This window comes from Anopheles maculipalpis, chromosome 3RL, assembly GCF_943734695.1.
Source record: "Anopheles maculipalpis chromosome 3RL, idAnoMacuDA_375_x, whole genome shotgun sequence".
Lineage (NCBI taxonomy): Eukaryota > Metazoa > Arthropoda > Insecta > Diptera > Culicidae > Anopheles > Anopheles maculipalpis.
Genome location: NC_064872.1, coordinates 27266831 through 27287965, shown reverse-complemented (window position 1 = coordinate 27287965; position 21135 = coordinate 27266831). Strand labels below are relative to the sequence as shown.

The 21135-nt window shown below is 43.2% G+C and overlaps 2 protein-coding genes across 3 annotated transcripts in view; both read right to left on the bottom strand.

The window, feature by feature from the left end:
• LOC126563769 (signal-induced proliferation-associated 1-like protein 1) overlaps positions 1-21135 on the bottom strand; it is a 79240-nt gene that overhangs the window by 21480 nt on the left and 36625 nt on the right. The window lies entirely within an intron of this gene.
• Positions 1429-21135, bottom strand: part of LOC126560511 (proton-coupled amino acid transporter-like protein CG1139) — a 73324-nt gene continuing 53617 nt past the window's right edge. The window contains exon 5 of the mRNA XM_050216470.1: positions 1429-1438. The gene's annotated coding sequence lies outside the window, so the exon portion shown is untranslated. The remainder of the gene's footprint in view (positions 1439-21135) is intronic.

The following is a 21135-nucleotide window of genomic DNA, read 5'->3' as shown; positions in this document are numbered from 1 at the left end:
TTCAGATCACAAAAACTCAATACTCACACACCCGGTAGCTTTCGGGATGATACTTTTCGAGGTTGGAAAGTTGTCCTCCGCAAACAGTTTTCTTGATGAGGCGTATTTTTGCCACTATTTAGAATAAGATCAACATGAAGAACGCAAGCGGGCCTACACCGGGATGTTGTGAGCAATGCTTGTTTTAGCTTCTTGTATATCCCAGAACTTGATAGTACTTTAAAGGTTTGGAGTTTTGTGCGGGTAGCTTCTGAAGAGCTAAACATTAAAACGATCTTCGCGATTTTAGAAGTCATGATTACTGCTTTTTTCATTGCTGACATCATAGCAGACACAAATATCAAATCACAACCACAAATTTGACCATGGATCACAAATTAAAAAACCTCATTCATGGTCAAACGGATTTCGCAAACGCCCCCCGAGACACTGCCATCATTTCTACTCCACGCGGTCAAATGGAGTCCCAAAAGACTTTCTTTCCATCGCCACTGGGACACCTAAACAGTGTCCGCTTTTACACCGCTACCTTTCTTCTAGGTCCACACAATTTCTTGTCCGCCTTGCTTGCTCGTTTCTCGATTCTTCAGCAGCTTCACCAGAGATCCAAGAGCTACGCCTGTGATGGTATTGGTCTGCCGATCTCGATCATGATTGTCACAAACACACCCGAACCCACAGTACACAAAACCGGGAAACCTTTTCTCGCTCGGAAGGAGAAAGACCTCTTTTGATCCGCGTGTATTCGGCACAGAGAAAGACAACATAAAAACCATACACCTGGACCTGGTGGCGGTGGTGGTGGCTGGGTCACGGTCCGGTACGGAGTGGTGTGGTTGGCGTCGTGTCCCTACGGGTTTCCTCTTAGGCATCGATCGTTGTTCTGGAGTAGACCGAAACCGGTTTCGGTCTTCTCACCGGCTCTTACCCCGGTCGTTTCTCGTTTCTTATGTTGTGACGTGCTGCGGCGATCAAGAAGGAGCACAAAACCTCTTTTCTGCAAGAAGCCACAGCACACACCACCGCATCCGTGCGCTTTGCACCCCCTAAGCAGGGTTTCGGTGGAGGTCTTGGTGGAGCTCCTATTTTTGTATGCCTTTTGATTCTTCCGTCCCTGTTTCTTCTTTCCAGATCATCGCCCACCGCCCGGAAGATTTTACTACTATAACAAGCTTGTTCTCCCTTTCTGACATCAAATCTATGGGTAAGCACGAAACATGAAAAGAATCTTCCAACCCTTTTTTTCTGCTCACGTTGTTGTTGCTACTACGCCATATTTAAATGTCCCAAACAAACGCAAACGACGACGCAAGAGAACGCTGCTCGAACGTTTGGAGGAAGCTCGGCGTCTACAAACTCTGACCGAATTGAGGTTAGCTCGATCGATCGCAAGGTTCGCGTTTTACAGTTCCCAAAATGTGCGCGCACGTGCTGCCTTCTTCGAGAAGCTCTACACACAACCGTTGGACGATATGGACGGTTTTCGTTGCTGACGGAGGAATAAATTAATTTATGATTACCTTAAAAAGAGAGTAGTGTACCATAAACTCCATCACTGTCGTACGAAGTTTCCTACGGTGCGTGCGAGAATTATTGCTGATCGATGAGCATGTGAAGATAATGGTAATCAAACACACCAGCACACTTAACAGATTCACAGCGAACCCACGCCACAGTTGGACTATAAAAGTAGATCCTCCCTTTTACAACACTCGCCCAAATAAACGAACTCTAGCTGGATCTATTTTTGGAGACTCGAAAATTCACTGTCTAGGTCGCACTTCACACCTTCACCTCCTTATCTGTTTTTTTCAAAAGAGGAAAACGAAAAGCTAGTTTAAATAAATTGCTCCAAAAATTATGTTCCACTTATTCGATGACACACACACGAGAGCGAGCGCACTTATTTGGAGATCACGAGAACAACAAGATTAATCGATTGTTTACGTTTGGTCCATCTTCTTGGGGACTCCCTGTCGTACGCGACAAAACACACAGCAGCAGCGCGCAACAACAAGCACCATGCTGAACCGTTTCAGCCCAAGTGGCAAAGGAAAATGTGTCGAAATATGAATCACTGGTTGTGTGTAGCTCATTTTTCAAAAAACGACTTCACTAATCCCTCTCACTTTGCGATTTTTGCTACCCCGGGGCTCCTTGCCCCTGGATGGATGCTCAACACGCGCCATTTTCGTCTCATCGTCAACAAGTTATCTCCACCGAAACGGATAGTATGATTAAAGCACACTTTTAGCGGATCTCCATTGTTTACAAATAAAGATCGTTTAAATATCCGTCCGCGGTCTAACAATCGCGGGCAAAGATGATCAGGCTGATACGTTGTGGGTCAGAAAAACGTTACTTCACAAGCTCATTATCGTCACCCGCAACATCGCCGGGCCTGGAGGGGGGGGGGGGGGGGAAGGAAGTTTCATGGGGTGTTAAAACGATTGTTTTACGCATTTACCACACCACGCAGTGTGATGTCCCTTTTACTTTTGTTTCCTAAAAAATTAAAACAAAATAAACCATCCAATCTACAGCGAGTCAAGGAAATGCGCATCCCAATTTTAGAAGCTCATCCATTGCTCAGCACCAACAACCTGTCACTTCCTGTTGCAAGGTTAGGAGGACAGACGCGTAGCTGGGGCTCGGTTTTCCATCTTATAGGCACAACATCTGCCGCCACTCCAGCACACTAATTAAATCAAGGTTCAACTCGGACCGCTTATCAGCGCTGCATTAATTCGCGATCGTCTCGCAACTCCAACAAAAAACCCTAAGCTACATAAATTCCGAAAATCGCGCCAATGCGACAAACAATTATGCATGGATGTTTTGTTGTCGAGTTGCTTTTTTCCCCTTGACTTTTATGCCATTTTCCACCAATTCTACAATCCATTAGCCATCTGCCAAACATCGGTCGGATACATTTTGGAGGAACCTCGGAAGGTGGGTGGTAACGAGTGTCGGTTACGCAATTTGCCCCGTCGTTTTCCAGCAGCCCATTCAACAGGTCATTTAGTGCTTGCTGTCACACTGTTATGGAGGCACTCGCTGCACATCAACTTTCGGAGTGTTTTAAAACAAAAGAACCACACCGGAAGCAACCATTAGATTCACACTTTTGTTGCGCATTAGGAGACGCTTCGTTAGTAACATCTTCCTCCATCTTGGCCGAGGGGCTTTGGAAAAACAAAATGGTGAGGCAGTAGCCACCCACCACTGATGCACTTGAAACAAAACCACTACCTCGTCCATCATGCAATCGGAAGACTGACTGGCCGAACGTGGAGGCGAGGTGCCATTTAGATTTATTTTTTGACAACATTATTTCCACCATTCAATTGTGCGGTTTTCGTTTAACGTTTTCAATGAACCATTCACTTTTGTCGTCGTTTTTTTTTTTTTCTAGTCCAGCCAATCTTCCGCAGGCGGTTTTCCGCCGACTAATGGCTTGCGTCCATTAAAACGTCATCCTTCAGTTTTGGTTGGTTGGTGGACTGTTGCGCGCGTGCGTTTGGCGATTTAAATTTTGCTTTAATTCATAAACCATCAGACGTAACTCTGATACAACTCCTTCGCTCCGGAACCGATAAAAGTTCCTGGTAGGGGAGGGTAAGATAGCGAGCAAACAAACAAAAACCAACTCACCGCGAATAAAAGACAATTCACAAAACATCCGATTAGATAGGGCGCAACAGAAGTCACTTACCGAATTCGTGAAGCAGCAATGTTGCAAACAATGACGTTCGCCATCAACCAAAAATCCATCCAACGCTACGAACGTCGCTAATACGCGTGCGAGTCTCAATGCTCGATTGAGCGTTAATGCGCTCTTTGACGAGTTAAATGTGCGCCCCGCACCACATTTCGAAGCTTACCAAGCCGTTTGGCTCTGAGTGGTTCCTTAGTGCACTTTACCCTAGCGAAGGTTTTGATAGTACACGTCGATTGTGTCACACAATTGCTCTAACAATGAGTGTCTTACGCTAAGCGGTGCGTCAACCAACCGAAGCGAATTACGCACTCTTCTATACCCGATGCAGCACACTAGCGACACATATTGCAAGTCGTATGACTTTAGAAAACGAAGCAAAAAAAAAGCTCAGTAATGTGTCGCTGAAATGAAACAATCGCTTCTTCCTACGTTTGTCTGCTCTTCACCCAGTACCAAAAAGCCGTTTTCCGTAACTTAATTGAGACCTCTGTGATGCGGATGAGTTGTTAATGATGACGTTACGCCGGGAATGTCAAAGTAGCGGGTGATCGTTATTGTTCGTATTGTAAGACGATCTGCTTCAGACGAGTAGCTTCACATACTACGCACAGTGTCACAATAGCCAGTTTCCTTCTCGGCTTCTTGGATTCAAAATGGCGGTGCAATGCAATCAAAACATGCTGCTGCTCTCATGCCCACCATCAAAAGGGATAGGAAATATACCGCGCACCCTAATCAAGCTCCAAAAAAGACATGCACTTGTTTCTTCAGTGAGCATTCATCAGCACCTAGTAATTAGGCGTGTATCGCATTTTCATAATGGACGTATTTCGTTACACAAAACGTCAAATGTCACGTCCCTTTAGTGGTGCCCCATAAAGCATTACACCCTTCAACAAATATTCCACCGCTCGTTTGTGGATTATGAGAGCCTGATGAGATGAAAATTTTATTTTCCTGTGTTTGGGTCATTGGTTGGGAGGTCGTTTCGTCATTTTTCGAGGTTAGAAGTTCATGTTTTATCCTCGGCAAAACTAGTGTTGGTCATGATTATCATCATGTGGATGCGATTGTTACATTTCACAAAAAATTTGTATCATTCTGTCGCAATAGCAACCTTTTCGCAGCATGTCTTGCTTCTGTTTCCGTTCGTCAGATGAAGGTTAATCGCTCAAATTAGGCGGAACAGTAATCTAGAAGCTTAATCAGATAATTGATTTTTCAACTTTTGGCAGCTAGGGAAGGCTCTACCTACATATCTTATATATTGCGCTATACATAGTTCGCTTGCCTTAAATTAGCTTACAATAGTGAGAACCTGGTTCGTCTACGAAGTAATTCCAACCAATCCGAAAAAAAAAACATAATTTTGGCTGGAATTTTAACGATCAAAGTCCCAGAGATACATCATTATCGTTTTACACTCAAGAATGTTGATTACTTGTTGCTTTTATGAGCTTCCCCCACGGCCTCCAATGCTACCATTTGTCATTTGATTCTATTAACTCCCGGAACTGATATTGTTTTTGGGTATTCGAGAACTGCTTACCTAAAATGAGACGAAAAAGAAACACGAAATTAGTATAAAGACAATAAAAATTCTTTAAATATCTGTTTGTATAAATTGTATTGTACTATCGTGCCACGATTTCCGATGATGTGATCTGTGGAGTATGATTTGTATTGAGTTTACATCATTTTCCATAAAGCAAAGGCTATGTACAGTAATAGATAAAGGAAACCGTATCCAACATTATTTTCCTCTATTTTCAGATTTCTTTTTTCTCTTTAACGTTAACAATAACTATTTGCCGAAGAACCAGAACGAGTCGTTTTGTGTTGCGCAATAAAGCAAACATAAATTTATGTACTGCTTCCTTCTCTCAAGCCAATTGCATTTCCGTTCTGCTGCTGCAACTACACAGCTCGCGCGCCAATTCGTTCCCAAAAGACAATCGCTAGGCAAGCCAACGAAACAAGGCGCCCGCAGCAGCGCACCAGCACCGGAAATCAGTTGATAATAAATTGTGCATCGGTTCGCTGCACACCCGCGAAATTGTGTACTGTGCGGGGGGTGAAGTGGGCGTTTTTTTTTTTCTTCTCTCCCTTTACTTGCATCGAGTCGGATCCCAGTGCAGTAAGGTTTTGTACGCGGTTTTTTGTTTTGTCTTTTCTTGGCTTTTTTTGTACTTTAAGAAAAAAAAACTACAACAAACAAACCAGCAAAAAAAAACTTCTCCCGCCCTCTAGTCCCCTCAATCGCAACAAAACCAACTCTCCTCCAGTTTTTCTCTGCTGAAATCTGCACAACTTTGCGACGAGTTGGAAGGAAAAGTCATCGATCTCGTTCCGACTGAAAGGAGACGGTTGTTGCCGAGAGAGATTTGCCATGTTCTGCATCGACCTGTTGCAACAGTGGGGTGCATCATCATCATCATGCATCTCTGCACATGCATTAAGGAAAAAAAGTGCATCATCTCCCCCAAAAACAACAGCTACAAAAAAAACGAGGGGAAGAAATGTGCGTTTTTACCCTGCCTTTTGTTTGGGTTCTTCGCGGCAAAACTCATGTTTTGCCCGCTACCGGTCTGCCCATCATGATTAGCTGTTATTAGAAAATTACCATACAATCGTATCGAAGCTTTGTTGTTGTGTTGTGTCTACCGTGTTCCTGTCGTATTGCACCCTTCATCACACACTGATGCCTTCGATAGTAGAGCCTTTGAGGCTGTTTTTCGTCGGTAAAACTACAAGAAAGATCTCACAATTGGTTTCAATGCAATCTGCACGCACTCTTTCGCTACCAACTCAACGTGGCAGCATATCGCAAGTTGAGGGGTAGGTTTGGTAAACAATCTTATCCAAAAATCACATGTCAAACAGCAGGTCCACACTACTGTTCCAAGGAAAGGTGTGCATCTTGCGAAAGACAATTAATTTGCATACATACGATCTTTACCGGGATTGGAGCAGTCGCACGACGAGTCGCATCGTCACAAAAGCTGGAAAGCGAAAGCATTCACGCTACAAGACAAGACAATCATCAAACACAAGCGGGCAAAGTAAATCACCGTTCGGTCACTTCCCGATGGGAAGAAAGTCTTTCCCCCCCCCCGACCGCTCAAGTCTAGTAGCTCACACAGAGTTGCGAGTGCTGCACACCACACAAATACCTAACGTGTGCGCACCGATAATGAAAGCATGCGGAAAGCATTAAAAGTGAAAACTAACTTTTTCTTCACGCTGAACCGCACACACAATAACTACCCGGGAGCGCGTTTTTCTTTAAATCGTTTCGTTTTGTATTTTTTGTCGTTTTTTTTCTTCTTCTAATCAAAGCTAGGTTCGTCGCTTAACTGATCGTTTAAAGTTTTTGAATTAAATCGCGTAAAAGCGTTGAAAGTTGTGATGTTCGGCGTATATGAAGTGAATCAACGAAAAAATGCTTTAAAAGAAAGGAAGGCACCCTGCTGCAGAACGTCGTTTACGATAACGAATGCCACAAGGAGATTAACGTGTTTTCGTACACGAAATTGAAATTTAATACACTTTTTAAAGTCAAAATAAAGATTTGACACTTTCTCAAGGAGAGCAGCCTATAAATTTTACATCCATCACATTCAGTTCATTTAAACTTGCAGCTCTAAAAAGGGGACAAAGATCAATTGATAAAAAAGCACTAAAGATCAACAGAAAAGATCACCCAAAAATCGGCTGCAAATTTTCTGCCCTATTTTCCACCACATCCGGGAGCTGTTTCATTGCGAAAAAATCGAATAAATAGAATAAAAAAATAGGCTGTCCAAAGACGAAAGCTTTCAGCGGGCTTCGGATGGACAGCTAACTAAACACACGTTTCAACAGCTCTGCAAAAGATCTCTCTCTCTCCCTCTCTCTCTCTCCCTCTCTCTCTCTCCCTCTCCCTCTCTCTCTCTCTCTCTCTCTCTCTGTTTCCTCTTTTCCTCCCAGATGCTGATGAGTTAAATGAATGAAGATATAATTAAAAGTAAAAAGCGAAAGGAATTCAGTTACGCTACACTACTCGTCAACCATCCCGAAAAAAGGAAGGAAAGTAACAGTACCAGGGGTGGTTAGTTAGGGCAAGTAAATACTTTTTTCGGAACAGCATTCAGGGTTGAAAAGATTGCACTTTTTTTCTCTCCCCCGATTGCCTTTCTAGTACGATCATTTTGTGCATTCTATTCGCAAATTGTCCATCAAACGTCATTTACCGTTCGTGGCTGGTGGTGGCGTTGTACTTTATAGGTTGCTCTACATTTTACGCCACACGGCATAATGCACCAATACTAGCATTCTTCGAAACCATGCACCATAAAGTCAATGCACGCGATCGTACACGGAGATGACAGCTTCAGAGTTTGTTTTTTTTTCTCTCTCTTTCCTGTTTAAACAGAACGATGCTCATGAACATTGTTGGTATGCATATGCTACTGACGTAGAGAAAAGCATTTCGAAAGGACTGCTACTTCCATCGCTTGATACGATTTTGAGACCAAATTATGAAATCGCTCATGCAAATCAAAATGCTTGCAACTTGGAAAACAGGAACCATCATCATCATCCTATGACCACTCGGAACACACAAACACACGCATGAAAAAAAAACCACGCTCCAGAAAAACCAGTTTGCCAATCTCGTGTGAGGAGGAAAAGTTGATCGACTTACTTTCCGCTGTGCCGAAGCACAGCACGTTCTCGATGAGAGTTCATGAGCCCACAACAGGCTCTTTCTATAGTTTTTTTTTTGCTTGGTGCTGCTACTCCAAGCTGTACTCCAGCATAACACACCGATTGGCGAGACGATTATCAAGCCGAAATCCCTTTCCCCGTTTGGTTCGGCTAACGAACAAACAACGGGAACCGGTCAGAGTTAGCAACGTCTCGGAGCACGAGACGGCGACGCCATGAGTCACACCAACACCAAAGCATCAGCGTGCGGTTCCAGAAGTTCAATAACGGCAATGTAGCAAATGGCGGTAAAATCCAATGGCAGCACAACAAACAAGACGTCAAAAAGCGCACTCGGTTTCAAGTCCAACCGGTAGCGCGAGCGTGCGCGCACCCGCGATGCTGTATGAATCATCGACCCATTGACGAGATCTCTCCTTGTGTACGTTTCATTTTGGGATCAAGAATTTGAACTAATCTTTCTTAAATGGCAACTAGAGTTGAAGCTTTAAAATACATTGAGCCGTGGTGCAATCGTACCCGTGGGTGACGACGGCACATCATATTCCGATGAGCATTCACATCATCCCACATGTGATATCCGAAAACGATCGGTAACTTGTCGATGCATCGCGATGCACCTGTGATCGACCTAGTAATTGTAGTCCCACTTTGGTTGGCTGATGCCTCCCGACATCGTCCGGTAATGCAATTGATGCAATCCTACGACGCAATAGTTTAGAAAGTGTGTCAGCAGGCGTCGTCAATCTCATCATCTTCCGAGCTTGAGGGAATCTTGATGATGACTAATATAATATAGTGACGCAAAAGACGTGAAACTACAGCATCATAATAGAGATTGGAGAAACCGGATACATTGAATAGCGTTGTGAAGCGCATCGTGAGAAGTTTTTAATACACGTTTTTATCATCAGTGTCTATAATGGCTTGAGTTGAAGTACTGAAATTTTTAGTCGTTGTTTTTTCAAACATTGGAGTAGCCTTCTGGCACGAGTAAACTTAACTCGTCGTACTCCTATATCCCATACACGTCAGCTCATAATCCTGGAGTACGCTCCGGTGTTACAGAGATCCTAGTGCTCCTGGTAAATACATTGGACCCTCTCTTGGAATTCTCTAGAGTGACAATATGACTTTTTTGTTCTTAGAGGAACGACCTGGCCGTATTGCTTTGACTTGTTAATACCACGTAGTGAGGATAGTCAGTCCTCACAACTAGGGGACGGTTCGGAAGGGATTTGAACCGCGGTCCTGCCGAATGAAGACCGGGCCGGACCTGAGATGATTCGTTTGTTCAATATTCCTTTTCTTAAATCTTGATACATCTGAACGTTTAACCTAGTGTCGTTCAGGAATATTTTTATTTAGCAAATTTTACATGAAAAAGTAAATAACAAACAATTTTCCAAGCGATTGCTTAAGCTCCAAATATGCATTATTTCATGTGTTTTGGTACACAACTCTACACCTTCAGAATATGTCAGTAGTCTAACGAGTCGCTCCTCAATTAACACCTTCGGACAAATTGAACTTCATTTGAAAAAAGCCATTCATCAGCGCTCAAACACACGCTCTCCCTCTCAGCCCCAACAGCAACGAAACAAACGGTGGCCAACCCTCTCCTCTAGCAACAACAAAGCCGACCAGACCAACCCGGACTCGCGTTCTGCTCGTTCGACGAAAACTAGCAAATGTCAGTTAATTCTACTATTTTCTAAGCACCCTCACCGACTGTGGGGCGCCTTCTAAACAGCTGAACACACCTCGCAGTTAGTTGTTGGGAACGGGGTACCAACGGACGCAGAAGCATGAAGCGGATATATTTATTTTACTTCACTCCGATCGCCACTTCTCAAAGAGACGGACGACCACCACAACCACCGATCGATGCACGCGCAATAGCAGTTGAATAATTAGAAGCTGAAAAGCACACACTCAACGTGCCGCGAGGAACTTTGCATGGCAGAATAGTGTTCTGTGCCGGATCGTTCGACCACCATATAGTGACACTCCCTAACAGGCATATGCCTTACAGCGCTATTTGGCTCTCCGTCAATGAAACCACTAGAAACTGGAGCCACGCGAGTTTCTGATATTCCCGTTCCACTATTGCAGAGATCAAGGGCTTTTATCTTGGTGGTAGTAGGCGCAAAAGGAGGGATTTATAACATGTGAGGCACGCAAAGCATCAAAGCAGTTCCTCCATCCTGTAGCAGAAATTTTGGATCCATAATTCAAATCGAGGAGGATAATCGTGTGACACATCATAAAATCGATTTGTGTAGGTTTGTCCAATCGTATAAAATAACATACGTTGAGAAGCAGTGTTTACTACCAAAGGAATCATCTCCCATTAATCATCTATCTTACTATGTACCGCCTTCGAACAGCACATTTCCGAGAGCGAGTCTGTTGCTCCAGAAAGTCAGTAGGATGCATCGTATTTGTTCCCTTTTGTTTGCGTGGTGCTGCTCAATTGTGGGCTAATAGGGGCCCAGTTAGCTGTACCGTTGTGCGAGTTTACTGACTTGACTTGACCGTCTGGCGATCGTGAAACTTATCCTTCCATTTAAATAGCTACATTGCGATCCACACGGATTCTTTTCTTTTAAAAGCACAAATTCATTCGACAGTGTTTTGCAGTGGCAGCTGTAACTCACAGACTCGAGGTCAAAACAAACCAGAGCTCCAATCAGCTCCATACTCAATCAAACCTCGATCCACCGCTGGGAGTAAACAACACATCAAATCAATGTTTACACACACACACACTCGGTGGTGTATTAAAAAGTGAGGGTGCAAAGTAATGATAAAAGAGTTACATTTCCTGATTGAAAAAAGTAAGTAATGCTCCTATCGCTCTCCTGATAACAAAAAAAAAAACAATCCCCATCCAAGGTAAAACCTCGGTGGACAGTATGACGCTAAAACGCTTTTATTAGAGCCACCCGTCACTGATAACGCGACACGGGCATCCGGGCGACAGCACCGTTGACGTGCTCGCGCTGATGGAGAGAACTGTTAGAAATAGATACAGATACGATAAGAGGACACAAACCCCTTTCGAAAACAAACTTACCGTCCAGAGGAGCGTCGGGAAAATGGAAACATTTTTACGAAAGCAGCGCAGGCTATCAAAGGTAAATAAATAAACAAATGCATATTACAGCACCCGGGGGGCAAATTCGTTATCGGTGTCTGAAGGTGAAAGGCCGAGATTGATAACGTGTTCCGTAGGGAGAAAATTGGACGCGTTTCGTTGCCCTCACGTGCCCTCTTTAAATTGAAAATCGAATGGCGTTTACGCCACACGCCGCCACGCAGATGCAAATTGATTAGGAGTTTTTGACACGAATCGAATCGATAATACGGCGCATTTCTTTTGGAGAGTCTATGTTGTAAAGTACTCCAACGAAGCATACGAAATCCTACACTTGGTAGATTCGAATCGTCCAACTATTAATTACATATACCACTCTACTTTACATTCCACCCCCGGAAGTACATCCCGTCGGGTTCCTTCATCAGCAAGCCCACTCGAACACACCATGCCGAACGCCGCCTTCCTTCACATTAGCAGCCTCACTTTATGCAGATACGCACATGAAGAGCTACCACAATGAAACAATTGAATCGGCAGAAAATAAAGCACCAAAAAATCGCCTCCCAATACACACACACACACACGAACCATGTAAATCATACAATTTCCTTCAATCAAAACAAAGAAACCATTTCCGGGACCTCCTCTTCGGTGTACTTAGGGGTGCGAGAAAACCAAACAATGCTCTTTTTGTCTTCGTCTTCATGTAGGGAAACGATGATATGGCAACATAAAGAAGGGAAGAAAAAGAAAAAAAAGGAATCATGCTATTCCTCCTTCAATTTTTTCCCTCAAAACTCTTCGCCGATGAGATAAAGCCAATTCAAAGTTTTTCCTATCGGCTGTGCTGTGTCGAGGGAGTGTATCGAACTAAATGCTTCTTCCTCTCTATTATTATCCGATCGGTTTTGGATTTTAGCCAAATCAGTGGCAGCTCTCTTGTTACCACAACAATAAGCAAAAGAGTATTACAAGAAGTGAAGAAAAAACTGCGCCATACTCACATACAATCTGAGGAAGAAATTAAATCATCAAAAACACATCATGAAAGCCACATTAAACCTCGCTCAATACTGGACAGACAGCAATTAGCATGTGGGGCTCCCGTGTGAGACTTCCGAAACTTCCTAACAAGACAAACAGTAGCCTTGAGCAGTGCGTAAAACCGTTTATGTTCCATTAAGAAGGAAGTTCTCGCTTCACGATGCCTCGCCATCGGGTGAATTGACCTCCCACAACAACAATGTACAACAATGCTGTGAGTTGTTGTGTGCCAGTGTGTATGTCACGTTTTCCCTTTTTTTAATGCTCTTGATCGTAACATATTGCTCTTCTACCGTATCGCAATATCCGACTGAAACAACATTATTTACGATGCACGTAGAGACGTGGGATGTAACACAGATGTAGGCAATGCAAAATACAGATCATGTGGTATCTTTTCTTTTGGATCATGTGGATTATTTTGTATATTGTATTGCAAATATATGTAATAATATGTGTAAGTGGTGAATGCGGTTCCCTCAGCAAATTCTCAAACAAACATTGTCTGATCGAATATCTAAAAAATCGGCAATATGGCTTAGAGTCAGACAAGCCAATCTTTCGTCAAGCTTTAGTATACATTAAGTAGTGACAACCCTAGCTGTATATGTGTTGATTTCGCTTTGAAGGTACTATGGCCGATTTAACGTTACGCGGGCTGAACGACAGCGTTTACACGTGGTTCCATAAGAACTTTTGGTCAAAAACTTTGCAAACAAGTTTTGAAAAAAGGCTTGTCTGACTGATGAGGAAAATAAATAATACATTCGTCGGCCATCGAATAGCTTATTAGACTTCTTGATAAGATTTGAGCCACGGTCCTGCCGTGTAAAGACAGGCGCCGCTATCGTTTTACTACAAGAACACTCGTTATAGACTACTAAATTGTGATCTTCACACAGATAACAGCAAAAATGTTTTATTTGGCTTTGTTTCTATTCCTTAAACATCAAACATCTTATTACTTCACCTCGAAATACTTAAAAAGGTGCAATTGTGTCTCACTACCCCATCAGAAGCAAGTACACTACAATAAAATTATTTGTGTTTGAATTAACAGTAACGATCATACCTTAAAATGCCTCAAAGGCATATTATCGCGTCGAATGCTAGTTTACGAGTGGCTAAAAGCAGCAATTAAAAAAAATTATGAAAGGAAATTAGCAACGAAAGGCAGATACATTTGAACTAGACATTCGTTTCGATAAATATCTTTCATTGTTGATACTTCATCCAAAAAACCAGACCGAGGTTCATTTATCAGATGTCCTTGAATTTCGCACATCCGCCGCGCTATTGCTGGAATTATCTTATCAATATCACATTTTGCGCACTGAACCAATTCGTTTGACTAATTTTTATTTTTAAACCACACTTTGTGTGCCTTCAAATCATTGAAACGGAACCCTGTCGCTGCTTGATCCACAAGGACAAACAAACAATACAATAAGTATTGCACGAATCGATTGGGCCACCGGTGTGTCCGTCTTGACCTACTGGCTGAATCGATCAAGATACAGATGAATTTATGTTGCGCAGAGCAAACGAAAAACTTAATTTTCGTCAATCGTCGATCGGCTAACGATCTGTTCACGCCCATGTAACACCGCTCACACTCCCCATACAAATGATTTGAGCGCCGGGTTCGTCGCTTGTTGTATCACTCGTATGCAAGAGTCTTTTGATTATTCGTGCAGGGGGATTTTCACGTTTTTGGGAATTGTTACTGTAGCGATCTATACGTGAATAGGAAGGAAGAGGGGAAAAATCCAGTTCCATTTTGTACAAACGAATTGTTTAGTTTATATTTACTAATTACGGTTCTGCACCGCGCGATACGGCAGCTTGATCGCACGCAAATGTAAAGAGCATTTTTCAGGTTTTTACTATTCCTCCGCTCCATCTAATTGACCTACATTCTTTTCAAAAAGGGAAAACCCTTTTCTTAACCCTTTTGTCTTCCCTCCGTCATCGTTCCCCTCTACCTTTGCATGGACCATTACCGGTTGTAAATCTCTCGCCGGACAGCTGTGCTCTTTTGGAGCGGCGGCAAATAGAAAAGCATCGCATTATTGAAGTGCATATAATTCTCACACCGATCGAGGATGCATCCCATAGCACATAGCCGTTACGGTACGCTGGATGGCAGCATCGGTACTTTCCCGAACACGCAAACACACCCGCACCACCACACCAACGAAAGCTATTTAAACGCTATTGGACTCATCCAATAAATCGGACGGAATATGTATTTTCGTTTCCACCAGACTTGGCTACATCCTTCAACTTGAAACAACCGCTTAATGCAGCTTAAACGCTATTTTTCCTCTTTTTTTTTTCATTTCACTCACCATTTTACTAATTCGTCGAGTTTCAATAATAAAAAAATATATGAATTTTGTCGACCAACCACCCGATCTGCTTCGGGGTGTTACCTTTTTAATGAGGCTTTTAATTTTTCTTTCCATACCATTCGTCAAGAAAATCCGTTATTAGAACGGAAAAGCTGCTGCCTCTTCTAACGAACCATTTGCAGCAACAACTGATGGAATCTCAAAGTCAACCACAGGAAGCAGCATAATAGCTTGTTTAAGAATTAATTATTTACACTCACTACACACTGGCACATTGCTCTTTCGGTCGACCGAAAAAGAATAAGCTTTTCATTTCGGGGTCAGCTCAAAATAATAAAGCAACCACACCACCGCACGGTGGTTTCGGTTTTTCCAGCCGCGACCATCGAAATATAGCAGCGCACGTTAGTTCGCACGATTAACAATAACGGAAGCAGCGAAGGACGTCACATTGATTGGGTCTCTCCCCCCGACGAAGACGCCAAAATCAGTCCATCATCCTGGGAAGTGTTGACCGATTGTTGGCGGGAATGCTCACTTTTCGGCAAACGCTTTTTGACGGGTTGGGAGTAGTGTGAATGATAAAGCAAATTAAACGAACAACTTGGATAGCTTCAAAATAACCCACACGCGTTAGTGTTCTAGTTACCTTTCCCGTTGTCTCGCTGGCGCATAGGAAACCGTTTCCCGAAAGACCGTTGACCCTAACTGGTACGTGGAGATTGCGTACATACTGAAGAAGCGACTGCAGCAATCACCATTGGTGATGGAAATGCCATTGTTCTAGGATGACGGATACTCTCGCGCTCTAGCTTCATGCAACACTCCCGGATTCATTAGGTTCTGGCGAGTGCTAGATTCTCACAGTCACAGCAATCACAGATCCAGCATTGTTGTAGGTACATACCGGAAAGGGATGGAACAGAACACAACGAAACAACAACAAAAAACTACGACAACCCGTACCTATCTCTGCCGGATCTCGCCCTTCGGAACTGGGCCCCCGGAGGAACAAAGTGACAGGTTTTTTGTTTTTTGTCGTACCTCTCATATACGATACCCCTATGCCACCGATATGCTTCGCCGCATTCAGAGTGTTGGCTTCACCACGCTCCGCGTCCTTACACAGCAGACACACATTCGCAACAATTCGTCGCGCGATTGCACTGACATACGCGCTGCTGCGTCCAGACGAGCGTAACGAGGCGGAAAGGTTAGCTAGGCGGGCGGTTGGTTGAACTAAAAGAGCAAACACCAAAGTCAAACTGTCGCAGTTTCCTGTTTACCATCCATCCAGCGCGGCTAACTGTAAAAGCGGGGTTGAGAGTGAAACTTTCAAAATAAAGCTTTTAAGCCTTTTTCAATCGTAAAGAGACGGAGGTAAAAAGCAAAAATCGATTGCCAAAAATAAAGGAGAAACAGTACATCATTTCATCAAAACCATAAATCAAACGTCAATGAAACATTTATTAGTGAAAATGATGATGTTGACAGCAGCAGACGTCTCAATCACACATCAATGTGCCGTCTATCTATGATGACTCTCTTCACTTTAGAGGTAGTTATTTAACAACTATTTCATTTCGAGAAAATTGCGACAACACACACACACACACACACACACACACACACACACACACACACACACACACACACACACACACACACACACCTCAAAAAGTGTATCAACAGCACCACGTGTTCCTCAAGGGGCAACAAAAGGTGCTTACTTCAACTTCAAACAGAAGTTTTGTTGCCATTTTTCTTTGGCCTTCCTCTTCATTCGCTTGCGGCGGTTTAATTTACGCTCGTGTTCGATCGCCAGTAGTGGCCGGATGCGTTTTAATTATAATTCATAATAATTCCACCGCACATCAGCCAGTGTTGTCATCTCGTGGGTTGCGTAAGAGGCTAAAAAAGGTACAAAAAACGTTCGAAAAACTTTTAAAAAGTGGAAAAACAAGAAGTGAAAACACACCTTCTTTTAACCGGTAACGAAAACATCGCGACAAATGCAGGGTTCGGGGAGCTTGTTTTGTGACAGCAATAATATTGATTTATTGCCAAGAGAGTGCAGCACAAACTGATGGGATCCGTAATGAGATCGACTAGAAAATGTGCCATTTTAATATCTTCAGTAAAAAAGTATGAAGAGAGTAGTAATTAAATCAAAACAGCTAAACTCATTTCGATGCGCTTAACAGCCGACATACCATTTTGAAGTATTGGTCGCTAAGCTAACGAAATAATAGCATACAGCTATAAAAATGCATTAAATTCATTTCGAAGTGGTATGATCGATGTATAGATATCAATCCAATTGACAAAATTGACTTATTAACCACTACTGAGGGTTTGTTCAATACAAATTTGTCTTAGTAACCCCTTAGCTAGCGGATTTTTGAAGATTTCAAAGACAATAGGGAATAGATAGGTATTTAAAAAAAGTATTTTCATTTGTGTTCTACAAACGACATCGACGACATGTCCTGACCTTGTCAAACAATTAACTGGCAACAAATTACCAAAACAATTAATTTTTCGAGCATCTGTTTGCTTCATGCTCGAAAAATTAATTGTTTGTCAAAGTCATGCTTGCCGGAATAAATTACATTTGACAGATTCGAGGTTATTTCACGGCAATCATCCATATGGCATCCTATCATCAACTTATCCAGCTGAATTATAAATTAAAATTATGCAAAAGAAAACATTTTGCAACCGAAAGCCCCTGCAAATATTGATAACATAAAAATAACAAAGGCAATCATGTTTTTTTTTTTTATCACCAACAAGGAAACAGGTGAACATAAACCTACCCACCATCGGTAGCTGAGCAAAAACTACGCACACAAAATTTACTGTTTCAAAGCAGAGGCGACACCAGCAGCAGCTTCCCATGTCCACCGTACCGGCAAACCAACCGGCCATTTTCACTAACAGGTTTCGCCGATCATCCACAAGCGAGCGATGAAGTTCATTTCATGTTTTGAAGTATGCTTTCTCGCGAAACAAAACCGGTCACGACCGTATCGTGTCCATCGCCAAGCGTACCGCAGCTTGAACTTGGGATGCACAAAACACAAACGAAAAACAACCGGTACGCGAGAAGCAGCTGGACAGCATCCACCTCGAGCTGTCACCCCAATGCTTTCTTCCATCGAATTTTGGCTCGGTGTGGTGTCGTGTCATATGCCGAAAAAAGCACCACATCTTGCGCAGTGTGCCCAGAAAACTCGGGCACAAGTTGCAGAAAGCAGGAAGCAGACTCCCGAACGCACACAAATAAACGGTGCGATTCATGCGGCGTTGGCAGAGCGTCTTCCGATGCACATGATCATTATCTACCGCAAGCGTGTCCATTGGAACGCAAAACGGGATTCGGGAAGCTTCGGAAAGGGTTCGAAAGAATATTTCATCCCTTGCTACCTACATCGCGAACCAATCGGGGGCAACACACATATTTGCGTGTGCCGAGAAGGTTCAAAATTATACATCTCTTGCTGTGGCGCTGAAAGTAAGCAGCACAAGACGGGGCGCGATAGATGTGGCCAGTTGGTACGCACTCAAGAAGTGTCGAAAAGTGCTTTTCCTCTCTTCTTTGAATCCTTTTGGCTACATCCTACACCTGGTAAAAAAAAAGACTGCCGAACATCGTTATTAACGAAATCATTCGATTCAGGGAGGTGTGTCGTCGTTCACCCACCAATCCATCTTAAGTTCGCTGGGTTGCCACCGTGCACCGTACCTTACACATTTTAGGGACTAATGAAACTAAGAGACCCTTCCGTACGACCATTGGAGCGTTTTTTAGCAGACTACGACGTAAAAAAAACCCCCGGGAAACGCAAGGGTGGCCTGACCGGCATCGTCTACTGGATAAATAGCGACCGTTTCGTTGTTCTTGGCGACAGAAAGTACCGCTAGGTCCGGTACTGATTGCATCTTCCCACGCTGTCTGCGTCGCGCTGCCAAACCATTAGGGATGCTCCAGATATTTTCGGTGAGAAATTGTCTGCGTTACGATTTATTAATTTTTTCGATACGCTTCGTCCCCCACCTAGCGCACACAATTCGTGCAGTGGAAGGTGTAATAAAATAAGAAAATGAACGATTTACTGGGAGTGCTTTTAAAGGGCTGTCATTAAAAAAAGTCACAATTACCCTTAGAGGAAAATAAAATTTAAATCAAACCAATGGTTAATAAAAAAGCAATCTGTCAAGCCAAATGTGTCTTGGCTTGACGGAGAACTGTCAGGAGCAGGAAGTTCAGTGAATAACGACTTTTTAGATCACGCTGGCCATCGAATTGCTTACTGGACTTTGCTGGTACCACGAAGTTCGATAGTCAGTCCTCACTACCGGGGGAACGGTCCGGATGGGATTTGAAACGCGGTCTTGCCGCTTGAACACCGCAAGAAAATAAATGCTCTCAAACGAAACTTAACGCAGCGCACATGCATTTAAGAATGTATGCCGCTAACAAGAAATTGAGTTTGGCACGTCGAAAATCTGTGCAGCCAGTCAAGATTAAAACGTAAAATCATGTAAAATATGGTGAGCACATAAGCCAAAATCAAATAACAATGACCGATTATCGGTAAATAATTAGATAAATTCGGAAAAAGGAAGTTTGAAAGGATTATCCTGTTGATTCAATAATATCATCAATTTTTCATGATTTTTACAAAAATTTTACAACTAGAAAAAAATGAATTGTTGAATTTTGGCATTATAATCTCATTTTCACAAAAATGGTCTTGGATTCGATTCTCCTCCTTGGCTTAATGACTTAAGCAGAACAGTTTAAGAGACAATCTTCTTCAACGGCCCGGATATGAATTCGAGCATAACAGAACAGAGCAAAAAGCAGATCTCCAGCGGATAGAAAAAATCCCGTATGAAAATTGGCACCGCTGTCACCTAACCATCGAACCTTACTCGATAGTCGGACACTTTACAAGCCTCCTTAAAAACCCTTTGCATAGCAGGAAAAATCGTTAATTAATTTAAACTAAGACATACACTAAAACAATCCAAAAACCAAATAAGCATCGTTAAGCAATTAAGCAAAAATATTAGAGAATTGGTTCGAAAACTGCATTGCAGAGTGCCTTCCACCGGCATGTGAGTGCGCCCCCCTACAACAAATTGCCCCCACTGGGTGGTCGCGTGCACAATTTATTTAAGAAACTAAAGATGAAAAAAAACATTATCACACACACACGCGCACGCACCCGAGTCACTCCAGCAGTGCGAAAGTTGAACCATTGAATCATTTATTTATGCGTACACAATATGCCACGCGGAGCGCGTTCGGCGTTACGCACGGCCAGCATTCCACACCAAACGCACAACCCACCACACTCTTCAAAAATGGCGGAGAGTACAGTGGGGGGGTAGTATTTGCTGCATAATTTGACGCTTAGTGCATGCGTTATTACGTCCATAGTACATGTACTACGCCGGTTGAAAGAAGCGAGAGCACAAAAAAAACACCCAAGCTACCCACAACAGAACATTTAAATGCCAGAACGATGAAACATTGGCATGTACATGCGCCTTGGCAAGGCACACAAAACATACGAGCAAAAGAAAAAAAAATACCCCGCGAATTGATTCTCTGCGTGTGAGCATACCATGCTGTTCACTGTTTTTTCTTCTATTTCTCTCGCTTTATCCAGCCGCATGTTTTTCAATGCGTGACGCCGCACGGTGAAATGGGGTGCATGAATTCACCAAACACCCATACGCATACACATACGCCCCGCTCGGAGGAGAAATGGAAATGCAAAAGAAAACAAAACTTTAGCCCCCCAAAACTGGGTCATCGACGCCGACGGCCAGCAGTGGAGGACCTCCAAATGGATCGCAAAGTGTGTGCGTTTTTTTTTTCTTGCGTTTGCGCACAAGGTAAAAATGCCGAGCACGAGGAAAGCTGTTTTTCGCGGACGCCGCGAGGCGTGTCGCGCAACATTGGAAAGCCACGGATTGCTAACGCCACCCCGAGGCCTCGAAAAGCAGACACACACACACACACACCCACGGACACATCGCGCAGCTATTAACGCGTGGTGCTCGTTTGAGCCGCTTGATTTGATTTGCGCTTCGATTCGGATGACCGTTTCTCGAGCATTTCTCACCTCTCGTCGTTACGGTAACGACGGATTCGATGGCTCTTAAATCAAAGCTTGTTAGGACGT